Source organism: Pleurodeles waltl, chromosome 7 (assembly GCF_031143425.1).
Source record: "Pleurodeles waltl isolate 20211129_DDA chromosome 7, aPleWal1.hap1.20221129, whole genome shotgun sequence".
In the NCBI taxonomy this organism is placed as follows: domain Eukaryota; kingdom Metazoa; phylum Chordata; class Amphibia; order Caudata; family Salamandridae; genus Pleurodeles; species Pleurodeles waltl.
The window spans coordinates 218041819-218057865 of NC_090446.1; positions in this window are offsets into that span (position 1 = coordinate 218041819).

The window sequence follows — 16047 nt, forward strand, 5'->3', positions numbered from 1 at the left end:
CTAACGTCTTCTATCCCTTATTGAGTACGTGGAAACGATGGATGCAAAGGATTGTCTTGTGTGTACACAAATACCCTCCTCTGTGGAGAAAGGGGTTACTTATCATAGTCTACCTCTGACACGGTATAACTTGTAGTCTGCTACTAACACGTTTCTATAACCAGGAGTATATTCAGTATTTTTATTCAAATTACGATTTAGTATTTTCTTTTGTTCCTATAATTAGGTATTTGAGTAGGGTAGCTAAAGATTATGATATAGTATTAGTTAAAGGATTCTTTGAGCCTACACTAACTTTTGGCACAGCTTATGCGCATCGTAACAATTTGACTTGCTTATTAACCCCCATGGAAAAGAGTTTTATTGGGCATACTGATGATAGAAGAAAAACATTGAAAGAAAAACTAGAAAAAAGATTAGAGAAAAGGACTTACAAAAATGATTATGCTTATACTGCTATTAAAACACAACGGAAGTTAGCTCTAGATGCCTTACATGTAGGGAAGCTTTGTATATATAGACCAAAATTACGCACTGAAACTTTATTTGTGGTAACGGGTGAATGTAGACGTGTTTTTGTTTCAGAGTAAATGGATGTTCATGTTGAATGGTGCCGACCCTGTGATTCCTGGAATTTATTATATTTGTGGACCTAATGCTTATTACCGTCTCCCTAAGGGATGGTATGGGACATGTTACTTGGGAATAGTGTTCCCTAAGAATGATCAAATAGATGATTTAAAGAAAATACCAAAGATGAATGTATTACACTGAGTAAGACAAAGAAGAGAAACACCCTCTACAATAGTAGGGGATATTTTTGAGGCAGTAATTCCTTCTGTGGGAGTTATATTAAATGCAAACAAGATTTGAAAGCTGTCAACTATAGTAGATAATATGTTAACTAACTTCACAGGAGCTATATTGTTACTAAATACTGAGTTAGCTGCGGATAGAGCTATGACGCTTTAAAACAGGCTTGCTTTAGACATAATTTTGGTGAAAGACGGAGGAGTCTGCAAAATGATGAATGAAAAACATTGTTGTTCATACATTCCTGCGAATGAGCAGGAAGTAAAAGAATTGCTTACTAATTTAACTAATGCAAGTAAGGATTTAAAAGAGTTGAAGGAATCAGGAGTTTGGGAGAAAGTAGGAAATGGATTTGCAACAGTAGGCAATTGGTTTAGTCAAATCTGGGATGGGATATTGTGGAAAATTGTTCAAGGAATATTAATTGTGATCATTATCATATTAGGATTATGGGGGGCATGTAAATTATGGCACAAAATTCAATTGAAAAGAGCTAAAAATAATCAGAGGAGGGAAGAACCGCCCAGAAGAAGAATCTATAGGGAAAATCGAAATAGAAGTGATCAAAATGTTATTGTAAGTAATTTGTAATGATTAATAAAAGAAAGGTGTGATGACATATTTAGTCATCAGAGGAGGGACTGTTGCAGCTGATATGAGAATATTCTAATGATTTTCGTATGCATACTAACGAGAAATAATGACAATTTGAGCTAATAATTGAAATAACGTGTAATGTGTAAAATGTGCCCACGGGAAGGGGTCACCATGTGTGTTAAGAATACTAGAATAATGTGGAATTTATGAAATTATGTATTAATATGTCATAATTAATAGTATAAACCTATGTTTGTGATGCTTCATGTTAATTTAGCCTAACCTGAGGTCTGGTCAGCGCTGGGCCTTGCTTGCTTCAACGTGGAGACGCGATGAGCTGCCGCAGACTGGAACTGGAGAATAGGACCTTGGACTGTACAGAGTTCACCATTGAACACTGCTAGAAAAATCTGGAAACTCACCAGCAGACAGGAGACGATCAGAACAAATTGATACAATTATGTGTAGAGTAGGCTAAATGTACTTTCCCAGGACTTGAACAATGGAGCTACAGACTAAGAGCTGGGGGCAACAATTTAGTTACCTGAAGAGCCGGACGAATGTCCTCATCGGCAGAAGGACCAATCATGTTAATGGAACTTGACTCTCAAAATAACGTAGACAAGTGGTAAACAAAAACTATAGGTTAGAGTCATAACCTTTGATAAGGTTGACCAATTGGCGGATTGTGGGATGGACTAAGAGACCCTAATAAAAAGTCATGACACAGGAGGAAAAATCAGAAAGGAGAGGCGAAAGTTGATGACGTCAGGAGACGCTGTCCGAAGTGCTGAAATTCTGGGCTTGCTTCCTGTGAGCCAAGCCTAACTGATGACTGATGACCTGGAGACAAAGACTGACTCGTTGCTGATCTATCTTGGATAGGTAGCTATAACTTGACTGATGCTTTTTCTTCTAGGTACCAACTGCGCTGTTTTAAAATGTTTTTCTCTTTTAGTTAGATTTTTCCAAATTACAATTTTTGACAAAATTGTTTTCGCATGAAGACTCTGCTGATGCTAATTTGAGATAGATAGACTGACAAGGGTGACTAATGATGACTTTGACTTAGACTGACTGACTTGAATTGCTGTATTGTTCAATGCTCATGAATTGCTATGCTTTGATTAACGTTGATTGCATATTAATAAAATCTTGGTGATTCATTATTCCTGTTGCTAATAAAGTTACGGTGACTATGGTTACGTTGAATAAAGGTTTTGATTAGAGTTGTAATCAATAGGGAATAAAATGAACTAATCTTTTTATGAGTGATGGTATTTTTTTTCCTTATTAGAGTAGTCTTTGGTATTATTTGATGACTGAATTTATTATTATGGATGTTTCTTACTCATAACACTTGACTAGGATACCCTATGCGATCCAAAAGATTCATCAACCTACACGCGTCCCCTTGTGAGTTTACTCATTAAGGACAAGGCGCGCTAGCAATCCCAGTTATGTCTGAATGCATTTCCCCCCACTGCAGGCTAGATGGCAGTTTCTCCATCGAGAGGAGTTCCTATAGTTGCTGAGCTATGTGTGATAGACCAGCACAGTGTCTTTAACCCACAGTGCAGTGATCACTTGTTTAGCTGCAAATAGGACTAACGTGATTGCTTTGCCTCATGCTAAACACAGTGGGTATGTCAGTTTATTTGGTGGGTCCAGTAGGACATATGTTGGGAACTGAGAGCTGTTGGTTGCAAATATGGTATTCATGCTGGAAAGAACTTCCTGCCAATAACATTGTATTTTGAAGCATTTCCATGGCAGAGGTGCCAGTGTTCCAGTAAGGCCTCATTTTCTTCAACAGGCGGAGGGTTTTTGCTGTGGACCAGGGACTTGAGCTGTGATGTAATACTAGTACATTGCAATTTTGGTCATGGGTTACCTGCACTACTCATGGCCGAAGTGCGTGTTTTGTGAAAGATCTCAGCCCATTCCGCTTCTTTGTGCAATCTTGTTACATCTGCCATCTTCTCTGTACAGAGGATTTCACTGAGGAAACAGTCTTTTGGAGAAACGTGTAGAGTTCTGATATATGCTTTGTCTTCTGAGGTGGATATCAGCCATTTTTCAAAACGAGTTAATGAGCGGCTGGGAGTACTTCATTTGTGAAATGAAGAGGGAGGGTGCCCAACACGCTGCTCAGAAATCTGTGTCTGGCGCTATTAAATGTCACTACTCCAAAATGTAAAACTGCGTAGTCCTTAATCCACCTGAGGCCTCTTTAATCCACTGCCAGTCACCTCCTCCTCATTAATCTCACTCCTGCAGGATCAGGCTTTCTTCTTTGGGGAGATTTTTTCCATTTTTCTCTTCCTCCTTTTTCCTGTTTGTGTGTTTTCCCACTCTTGCTCTAGGGAAATGTCAGTTAAGGAAAAAATAAGTGCTGGTCCCCAAAAATAAATGCTGATGGTGGCCACTGGCAACCACTGGCTCAGATTAAGCACTGACGGCTGGCCCATGGCTTGATATTGGGGTAAGCCACCATGGCCCTCATTATGAACATGGCGGCAATCACCGGTCCGCCGGCGGTGGCAGTAACTACCTCCAACAGTCTGGCGGTCCGGACCGCCAAACAATGAAGCACATGAGAAACAGCCAGCGGGCCATCCACACACCCCCAGCATTGGAGTGCCAACAACAACGGAAGATGCCACCCACAGGCCGACGGAAAGGCCCTACCCGCCCAACAAATAATGAACTACAAGACCGCTGTCAGGTCCGGGGCGGGAACCATGTGGCGGAAACAAACAAAATAAAAGGAAACACACACCCTAGACACACACAACACACCAAAGCAGGCATGGCGAGAGAGTTGCAAATAATGCCAGTCCTGCTTCTTGCAATATACCTCCACGACCGTGACCGGCGACGAAGACGATGACGGTAAGTACCGCAACCTTGTAAACAAGGAAAAAAAGGGCACAGTTACACACCCAATGCAACACACTCACAACCCCTCACATCATCACAAGCCATACACACCAGAATAAGAGGTACTCACCCAACACAAGGCAAATAAAACCTGCCCAAAGTACACACATGTGCACACCACACCCCCACAATGAAACGATGAACCACGTCTCCATATTGTGCCAACAGCAACACTGGGCACACAAACTTTATTACAAAAGTAATATAGGACTGTCCAAATAAGGCCATTGGTCAGTCCATGATAAATAGCCTGAAGGGCCCAAATGGGCCAAACTTGACTCCCACATTGCACAGGGTACTCCACCGTAAAGGGACATCAATGGAGCGGCCAGACACCTCAGGGAACAGGGGCAGGGGGTGGCGGATGGGGACTTACGTCTGGAAGGGGGGGCTTGGGCTTACGTTTGGGAGGTGGAGGGGGTCTGGGTTTGCCCTTGGAAGGTGGGGGAGAGGGCTTGGACTGGGGGGTGGCAGAGGGACTTGGGGGCAGCACGGGGCTTCTTCCTCTCTGGGGAAGGGGTATGGGAATGGGAAGGGTGGACTGCGGCACATTTAGACGAGGAAGGAGTGGACAGGGGAAGGAGATGGGCATGTTTAGGGATGAGACGGGGTGGACCAGTGGGTTCGAACAGGTCAACACAGGACAGAAAAAGTTTTTTAGGGGCAATTGGGGTGGATATAGAGGAAGGTGTGGGAGTGCAGGTAGAGGGAGTGCTTGTAACAGGTGTAGGTGTGCTGGACGTGGATTCAGGTGCCTGTACAATATGCTGATGTGTGGTGGATATGTGTTGAGTGGGTGTTTGGGAACGTTTGAGTGACTTGGGAGGAGGGCGGGTGGACACAGTGGAACAACACAGGCTGCCAGTGTAAATGGATGCTGACTGGGTGTCTGCAGGTCTGGGTAGTGTGCTGCATGTGTCAGTCAATGTTGTTGTGGTGAGTGCAGGTGTGGTGCCTGGGGTGGATGACTGGATGTCAGATGTTGTGGTGACTGCAAGAATGGGGCCAGCAGCAGTGACTGAGGGTGCAGTGCTGTGTGGGTATGCATGTCGAGTTGACAGACAGGGAGAGGTAGACACTCTGGGGGAAGTGTATGTTGTCGTGTGAGCCTTTGTATGTTGGCTGTGTGTATGCCTGTGGTGGCAAGTGTGGTGCTTGTGTTTCTCTGTGTGCTTCTTGTGTGTTGAGGTGTGTGCATGGCTGTCTGAACGTGTGCTTGGGATGGGCGAAGGGAGTGGTTTGCTTGAAGGAGTAGAGGTGGTTGGAGGAGAGGGACGGAAAGACCAGGAACACTGGCTGCCATCAAAGGGGAGGCCAAAGCCTGAAAAGATCTCTGTAGGCCAGGCATGGCACCGTGAATGCCTTCCAGGTATGCATTGCATTGCCGCATCTGGGATGCTAGCCCCTGGATGGCATTCACAATGATTGTCTGCCCTACAGAAATGGTCCTCAGGAGGTCAATAGCCTCCTCCATGAGGGCAGTAGGGCTGACTGGGGCAGGGGATGTGGTGCCTGGGGCGAAGGAGACGCCCACCCTTCTGGGTGAGCGGGCACGGGCAACTTGGTGGGGAGCAACTGGGAGGGTGGTGAAGGTATGGGGGTGGCGAAAGATGACACAGAATGGGTGGCCCACTAGGGAGCTCCCATCGGGGGAGGTATCAGAGTTACTACTCGCCCTCCAACCCACTGGTCCCCTTGGCATCGGTCGACTCTGCCTCCTTGGAACCATGGGCCGCTGCATCCCCACTCACTGGTGACACTGCTCCCTTGCCAGATGATGCTCCCTTGCCAGATGATGCTCCCGTGACACAAGAGCACAGTGGTGGGGAGACAAAAGATGAGAGAAATCTGTAAATACCTGAATGGATGTACATACTGGTGCACACACACTCCCATCCAGCTTACACACCTACATGCAGCACCTACCGCAATAGTCATGACTATGCCCCTGACTACTTGCCACTACTCCAGAATATAACCCATTTCCCACATGAAACACGGACCTGATGAATTGTGTGTACTACACACATGAGGAACCGTTGCCAGCCAATGCACCCAATAGTCCATGTGCCCGGAAAGAACCCTACAGTACAGGTAGATCAATCCCCAAGGGCCTATTGTGACTGTTTGCACCTGCCCCATACCATTTCCATGCCCATGGGGGGGAAGGACTGCTGGAACACACCTGTCAGAGTATACATACCACAGCACCCAAACACATCCATCAAAGTGGTATGAAACAGTGTTGGTACTCACACCCTTGTGGCTGCTGTGCTGCCTTGAAACGCCCATCCAAATCCGGATATGCCACCGCCAGAATCCGGGACATTAGGGGGGGTCAGGGTCCGACAGGCCCCCTTCCTCATTGGGAGGCCTTCCCCAGCTGGGCCTCTTAGGTCTTGATGGCCCAGTGCAACAGGTCCTCCCACCGCTTCCTGTAGTGGGCGCTCTGCAGGTTGTAGTCCCCCAGGTTCCGCACTTTCCTGGCGATGACCTGCCAGAGTCCCCTCTTCTGATGGGCGCTGACCTGTATGGGATAAACAGAGAAGAAAAGCTTGGCGGTGGCGGGATGGGGTGTACAGCCTTTCGGCCATCAAGGGCTCTGGAGGTGGTAAAATATTTGGAGGTTTCTGTTTTTGGCATCATTAGATGGCAGTGTGGTCTTCTGTTCACTGTCCTCACGGCAGTCGGCGGTGTTTTCCACCACGTTCATAACGAAAACTCATGTGTTGAATGGGCATATATAGAATATGCTCTCTCTCGAGAATCCCAAAGCACTCTTTCAGTTGCTCAAAAGATCCAAGGCCCTCCACATTATTGAAGTCTTCCACCCTTTTGTAGTCTGCCACTTGCTACTATAAGTAATCATTTCCCTGAAGGGCTAGGGAGAAATCTGGGTTCCCAGTGATTGGTGTCAAGGGACAGGTTATGGGGGAAAGGGCATCAGAGACGGCTACTTTATCCCAGGCTCCCAGTGTGGCTTTGAGTTTTAAAGCAAGTATAATCAGGGGTTTGTTTCTTGGCTAGCCAAGGGACTTTCTAAATATGGATACCAGCAATGGATTCATCCATAAAGCACCAGTGTTTTTCTGAGGATGTGCTACTCTACCGTATATCGGAGTTAAGTAATGTGTTGAGTTTGCAACTCCTAGATCACCCTCCTTTGGTGGAAGATATGCTCATCATTTTAGTATGGAAACTTTTCCAGGACTTTCTGTAGTTTGTCGATCATGCTTGATAGTGGATGCAGCTAACACCTTCATCATGTACAGAATCTTTGGGAGGAGTGCCATTTTGATTGCAACAATCTTGCCAAACCAGGAGAACCCACCCATTTGACAGCTTTGTAAATCTGTGCGGGCTGTTTGTGCAAGGTCATTATAGTTATGTGTGGCTGTTTTATCAATCGCAGTGCATATCTTTATTCCCAGATTTGAAACATATGGCTGGGACCAGGAGAATTTTAGTCTGACCTGACAGGCAATTATGGAAGCAATAATATCAAAACAGGTGCACTGTTCCACAAAGGAGAGACATAGGAAAATGATCCAGTTTGGAAATGGCGAAACTGTACTGAGTAATCTTAGGAGGGCCCTCAACCACCCATTTGGGTGACAGGTATCATCATCGGGCTCACTCCTCGCCAGACTGGTGCTGCAATGCCTGGCGGGCCACCCAACATTCTGGGTGGCACTCAACCGTTGTAAAATTGCTAACAACAAGGGTCTGGGAAAGAAACTGAATCAGAAACGGAGAGTATAGAAAAAGAGACAAAACTCTAAAATTGGCTCTGAACCTGAGCCACTATTTTAATGTGATAGAAATTGGGTTCAGGCCAAGATTAAAAGCAAAAAATATATTAGAGTGTCACTGGAAATAATGTACCGTTACACTCTATAGTCTAGGAAGGTAGTTCGCCTAATCCCATATGGTCAACATGTTTCGCATCTATGTTTGGTCACAAAGTGATCCGGTGACGCTTCTTCAGGACCCACAAAAAAGCCTTTGATTATTAAACTACTTCTCCTATGTGTCAGTAATTTATCAAGTGCACATCAAGTCACTTACAGTGTAGAAGACAGAGTATGTCTGAGTCAGTCGGTCAGTATAGTCGCCCTGCATATAATCAAAAAGACATAAAACAGTTAGTGCCAATAGTCAATACAGAAAAAACACAATTGAAAAAAAGTATAGTGACAACCACCCTTAATCAGTGTGTAATACATAAAGATGAAAAGGTTTTTTCGATGCTTACCATCCCATATTAGAGATTGAGCTCCCTAGGTCTGCGCTAGCATCAACCAAGGAAAACGAACTAAATGAAAATATTAATGATATGTAATAATGTAGCACCGCATAGTAATACATGTAGACATAACATCAAACAAGTCTGGGTATTTCCGTCTGAATTGTATCACTAGATATGATATTAGACACATCTGTGCATAAAGATGTATGTGTACCCATTTATAGGGTGTGTTAAAAAACAATTGTATGGAAAAAAATGAATGAACTCTAATGCACTTGATGGAATAGTATTTAGCCTTAAAGGTATTATTGCTATATGGCTTCACAGTCCTCTTAAAAGTAGGTTACCCTGTAAATGTGCCTGGGTACTGTTGCACAAAAACACATATAGCAGAAACACACCTGTATTATCTATGCCTTAATAGACCTCTAATCAAATTGGTATATGCTACAATCCCCCAAAAAGGGGACTGGTGCATACTGCCACACGTCCATTAATTATTTTACATTGAAAAAATATTAAGTATCCTGAACTTAATCAGTCACGGCTGGCGCCCGGTGAAGATAGAAGCACCATGCAAATAATAAATCAGGCTACGTGAAAGTTCAATAGACTCATATGCTCGTAGAGCACAGCAATTATCACCCGATGTCCCCCGCTTACTTTTTTCGATCCTCAGTCCGTCCGGGAACCTGCCCCCTGCCGCGCGCCTGAAACCGGCGTGTTGATGAGGCAGGGGGTTATTTATGCAGGCGCTGTATAGCGCGAGTCATCCGGAACACACCAGCCGGTAGTTCCGGGTATTAGAAATAGAAATAGGACTAACGTCTTGGCGGCCATCTTACGAAGTTAGTCAAGACAATCGAGTTGTTGTCAAATGTTGTTAAACCTGTCTTGGTACCCATAAAAGACAGGGGGGGAGAGATTGGGGGTTACTGTGGGGGCCATCTTTTATTGACAAAGAATGGTAAAAAAGACCATGGAATAGGACTAGAAATAATAGAGTAACCGAAGATCCCCTATCTTTGTGTGGATCAACAAGTGATTAAATAAGCAATGAAGAAATTTTCTTATCATAATCAAAAAAATATGAATCATTCAAATTGATGAAAAAATATATATAAAACAATAGATATATATACATAATGCCCGCTCTGTTAGAATCTTTTAACTAGTAGTTTTGAGACAGTTCAAATGAATAAAGAAAAGGGGAGCAAATGACTGGTAAATGATAATCTGCCAAGGTTGAACGTAATGTAACTGGAATATGATGACCCTTGTGCTATCAAAAATTAAGGTGTTAATAAATTCCAAGGTATGTCATCATTCAGTCCTTCTTTATGGGTTTTCAATCGGAAAACCCATCTCTGTTCGATCTTGAATAAATAGTTAGGGTTGTTGCTGTCATATCTGGGTACTTGTAGTACTATCCACCACATATCGTCAGGGCCGTGTTTAGCATCCCAAAAATGTGCACTCAGTTTTGTGGTAATGCGGGAGCATCTGATATTGCTCCGGTGCTCATTAATGCGTAATTTGACTGGACGGGTGGTCATTCCAATATATTTTAATTCGCAGGGACAGGAAATTAGGTAGATACACTGTCGTGTATTACAATTAGTGTGTTTGTTCAGATGCCAAATCCCGAAATGATTGAGGTCAATGCTGTCAAGACGTTTAGTGAGGGGACATACATTGCATGTGCCACATGGATGGTGACCCGTCACTGGAGGTAAACTCCATAATGTAGTTTGTGTCTGTGTCTCATTGGGCATACGAGGACGGGTATGAACAAGTAGGTCTCGTATATTTGTTGATCTTTTAAAAGCAAAAAGAGGTTTCTGAATTGCCGTCCCACCACTCTGTAGTATGTTCCATCGTTTATTGATCAACTTTTTGATAGTGTTGGACAATGGAGTGAAAGTAGAGACACACGTCAGACGTGTTTCCGGATCTTTAGGTGTCGAAGTTAACAGGGCCTCCCTATGGTTGTTGCGAGCTCTTTTATAAGCTGCGTTAATGATCTTGTTCGGATAGTGTCGGTCCTGTAATTTATATTTCAAATCACGGGATTGAATATCAAAGGTTTGGGTAGTACTACAATTCCGTCGTAACCTCAAAAATTGCCCAAATGGAAGATTATCTCGCAATGCTTTTGGGTGATGACTATCGTACACAAGTAAACTGTTGCGATCAGTACTCTTATGGAAAGTAGTGGTGGTAAGTGTGCCGTTGTCAATTTTTATCACCAGATCTAAGAATGATACTTGTGTAAGAGATGAGTGGGCAGTGAATCTTAGGAATGGATCCAGAGAATTGATCCAAATAATGAATTCGTCAATTTCATCATAAGGACCATTCCAGATGATAAGGATGTCATCAATATACCTCTTCCATAAAGAAATCTTATCATGGAATGGATTGGATGTTCGTAATATAAAGAGTTTCTCAAAGTTATACATATACAAACATGCCAGACTAGGGGCAAAAGTGCTGCCCATTGAGGTCCCTTGAATTTGGTGAAATAGGGAATCTTCAAATTGAAAAAAATTGTTTTTCATTGCTAGAGTAGCGCACTGCATAATAAAATGGACTGGGGTAGAGGATGTCCAAGTGCTATCAAGTAGGGCAGATTCCACCACTTGTAAGGTTGAGTCCTGTGGAATGTTCGTGTATAGAGCTTCCACGTCAAGTGTAATGAGGGCTGTCGCTTCATTAGATAGGTTAATGTTCTCAATCAAGTTAAGAACATGAGTCGTGTCCTTCAAGAAAGTGCTTGATTCTTTTACCAGTGGTTGAAGAAAGAAATCACAAAAAACTGAGAGGGGTTCTAGAACAGATCCAATGCCGGATACTATGGGTCGCCCAGGAGGTGGGAGAATCCCTTTATGTATTTTCGGTAAGCAATAGAAGTATGGAGTCCTAGGGTGTGTAGTATCTAGGAACTCGGCTTCCTTAGGGGAGATCCATGTGTTGTTCCTAGCCTCTTCTATCATACTTCTGATTTTTTTCTGTAAATCTGTAGTGGGGTCATGAGTCAAGTGGGCATAATGAATTCTGTCACTTAGAAGTCGTAAACACTCCTGTCTATAATCTTCAGTGTTCATAATCACGATCGCTCCACCCTTGTCAGCTGGTTTGATAGTGATTGCTTGATCAGAGGCTAAATCTTTTAGAGCCTTCTTCTCGGTGGCAGGCAAATTCATGAACGGTCTGTTAGGAGTAATAGTGTCCAAATCTGCCATGACAGCTTTTTCAAAAGTCAACACCTCGACAGGGAGGGAATGTGTGGGGGGAATAAAAGTCGATGGTTTTTTGAGACCCGTATCGTTATTCCCAGAGGGAGCCGGCCTATCCAAGAAGAAAAAATGAAGACGTATTTTCCTGAAAAATTGCGCAAGTTCACAGTTAAGACGAAAAGTGTCTTCAGATGGAGTGGGGACGAAGCCCAAGCCTTTGTTCAGGGCTGAAAGTTCATCAATTGAAAGATTTTTATTGGAGAGATTAACCACTAAGCTCTCGGTGGAGGAGGGGTTTTGCCCTGACTTCGAGTAACCATTTGAGGTTCTTCTCTGTTCCAGTGGACCCGTCTGCCTCTGCACTCCTTCTTCCTCTTCCTCTGCCCTGGCCGCGGCCTAAAAAAGGTACATAGGGTGGCATAGGGCGGGGTTGGAAGAAGGGGTAAGGTGGTTGCCAGAAAAGAGGTTGGTTAGGAGGGTATGGTGGTTGGTTATATATGGGTGGGTGGTTGTATACGGGTGGTTGCATCCCGTCATCAGTGCTCCATCCATCGGATGAAGAACTGTTGCTATAATTGCGAATTTTTCTGTTGGGAGTAGTAGAGTCATCAGATGAACGAGACTGTGTATCCGCATCGTAGTCCTCCTTAATATAGGGGTAGACTTTCTCACGATCGAATCTCCTAATGTCTTTCTGTAGTTTTGTTATTTTCTGCTGAGTTAGAAACTCCCTCGTCTCATTCAATTCTGTATTGATCTCGAGAAGACGGCTTTTAAAAGAAGACAGAGTTATTGTTGTTTTTATGGTGCTTTCAATGCTGGTAATCTGTATCATAATTGATTCGGCCAGTCGCTTTGAAGCATTGATGATTAATACTAGCCAATCTCTGGTGCATTTCCAAGCGATCTGTGCCCAATCTTTTCTAAATGCCAGATCGTGTAGAAAGATCCTAGGTATATTGGCAACCAAGAGACCGCTAGGAGCAATATTCGCTCTCAGATATTCTGTCATTATCGTGCCGTGCATGACAGTTTTAATTAAATCACGTTTGAGAGAGGAGAGTTTATCCCAGTCTTCTTTTAGACTACCTGTGGGATTGGCCCCATCATTATCAAGTATGGATGGAGCTTGTAGGATCGCAGAAACTGCCTCGTCATCGAAGCTCAGACCTTGGAAAAAATCCATGGTCAATAGAGTGAAGGCAGAAATTGGAAGAAGAAGGTCTACTTATTGAGACCCGTATATATGTCCCACAGCGATGCTGCTGTGCTAAACTCTATAAACAAGGTGGGGACTGGGAGATTACTGGTCCAGTGCACAGTCTCCCAAATGAACCTATAATATCAAAACAGGTGCACTGTTCCACAAAGGAGAGACATAAGGAAAATGATCCAGTTTGGAAATGGCGAAACTGTACTAGTAATCTTAGGAGGGCCCTCAACCACCCATTTGGGTGACAGGTATCATCATCGGGCTCACTCCTCGCCAGAATGGTGCTGCAATGCCTGGCGGGCCACCCAACATTCTGGGTGGCACTCAACCGTTGTAAAATTGCTAACAACAAGGGTCTGGGAAAGAAACTGAATCAGAAACGGAGAGTATAGAAAAAGAGACAAAACTCTAAAATTGGCTCTGAACCTGAGCCACTATTTTAATGTGATAGAAATTGGGTTCAGGCCAAGATTAAAAGCAAAAAATATATTAGAGTATCACTGGAAATAATGTACCGTTACACTCTATAGTCTAGGAAGGTAGTTCGCCTAATCCCATATGGTCAACATGTTTCGCGTCTATGTTTGGTCACAAAGTGATCCGGTGACGCTTCTTCAGGACCCACAAAAAAGCCTTTGATTATTAAACTACTTCTCCTATGTGTCAGTAATTTATCAAGTGCACATCAAGTCACTTACAGTGTAGAAGACAGAGTATGTCTGAGTCAGTCGGTCAGTATAGTCGCCCTGCATATAATCAAAAAGACATAAAACAGTTAGTGCCAATAGTCAACACAGAAAAAACACAATTGAAAAAAAGTATAGTGACAACCACCCTTAATCAGTGTGTAATACATAAAGATGAAAAGGTTTTTTCGATGCTTACCATCCCATATTAGAGATTGAGCTCCCTAGGTCTGCGCTAGCATCAACCAAGGAAAACGAACTAAATGAAAATATTAATGATATGTAATAATGTAGCACCGCATAGTAATACATGTAGACATAACATCAAACAAGTCTGGGTATTTCCGTCTGAATTGTATCACTAGATATGATATTAGACACATCTGTGCATAAAGATGTATGTGTACCCATTTATAGGGTGTGTTAAAAAACAATTGTATGGAAAAAAATGAATGAACTCTAATGCACTTGATGGAATAGTATTTAGCCTTAAAGGTATTATTGCTATATGGCTTCACAGTCCTCTTAAAAGTAGGTTACCCTGTAAATGTGCCTGGGTACTGTTGCACAAAAACACATATAGCAGAAACACACCTGTATTATCTATGCCTTAATAGACCTCTAATCAAATTGGTATATGCTACAATCCCCCAAAAAGGGGACTGGTGCATACTGCCACACGTCCATTAATTATTTTAAATTGAAAAAATATTAAGTATCCTGAACTTAATCAGTCACGGCTGGCGCCCGGTGAAGATAGAAGCACCATGCAAATAATAAATCAGGCTACGTGAAAGTTCAATAGACTCATATGCTCGTAGAGCACAGCAATTATCACCCGATGTCCCCGCTTACTTTTTTCGATCCTCAGTCCGTCCGGGAACCTGCCCCCTGCCGCGCGCCTGAAACCGGCGTGTTGATGAGGCAGGGGGTTATTTATGCTGGCGCTGTATAGCGCGAGTCATCCGGAACACACCAGCCGGTAGTTCCGGGTATTAGAAATAGAAATAGGACTAACGTCTCGGCGGCCATCTTACAAAGTTAGTCAAGACAATCGAGTTGTTGTCAAATGTTGTTAAACCTGTCTTGGTACCCATAAAAGACAGGGGGGGAGAGATTGGGGGTTACTGTAGGGGCCATCTTTTATTGACAAAGAATGGTAAAAAAGACCATGGAATAGGACTAGAAATAATAGAGTAACCGAAGATCCCCTATCTTTGTGTGGATCAACAAGTGATTAAATAAGCAATGAAGAAATTTTCTTATCATAATCAAAAAAATATGAATCATTCAAATTGATGAAAAAATATATATAAAACAATAGATATATATACATAATGCCCGCTCTGTTAGAATCTTTTAACTAGTAGTTTTGAGACAGTTCAAATGAATAAAGAAAAGGGGAGCAAATGACTGGAAATGATAATCTGCCAAGGTTGAACGTAATGTAACTGGAATATGATGACCCTTGTGCTATCAAAAATTAAGGTGTTAATAAATTCCAAGGTATGTCATCATTCAGTCCTTCTTTATGGGTTTTCAATCGGAAAACCCATCTCTGTTCGATCTTGAATAAATAGTTAGGTTTGTTGCTGTCATATCTGGGTACTTGTAGTACTATCCACCACATATCGTCAGGGCCATGTTTAGCATCCCAAAAATGTGCACTCAGTTTTGTGGTAATGCGGGAGCATCTGATATTGCTCCGGTGCTCATTAATGCGTAATTTGACTGGACGGGTGGTCATTCCAATATATTTTAATTCGCAGGGACAGGAAATTAGGTAGATACACTGTCGTGTATTACAATTAGTGTGTTTGTTCAGATGCCAAATCCCGAAATGATTGAGGTCAATGCTGTCAAGACGTTTAGTGAGGGGACATACATTGCATGTGCCACATGGATGGTGACCCGTCACTGGAGGTAAACTCCATAATGTAGTTTGTGTCTGTGTCTCATTGGGCATACGAGGACGGGTATGAACAAGTAGGTCTCGTATATTTGTTGATCTTTTAAAAGCAAAAAGAGGTTATTTTTTGCTTTTAATCTTGGCCTGAACCCAATTTCTATCACATTAAAATAGTGGCTCAGGTTCAGAGCCAATTTTAGAGTTTTGTCTCTTTTTCTATACTCTCCGTTTCTGATTCAGTTTCTTTCCCAGACCCTTGTTGTTAGCAATTTTACAACGGTTGAGTGCCACCCAGAATGTTGGGTGGCCCGCCAGGCATTGCAGCACCAGTCTGGCGAGGAGTGAGCCCGATGATGATACCTGTCACCCAAATGGGTGGTTGAGGGCCCTCCTAAGAT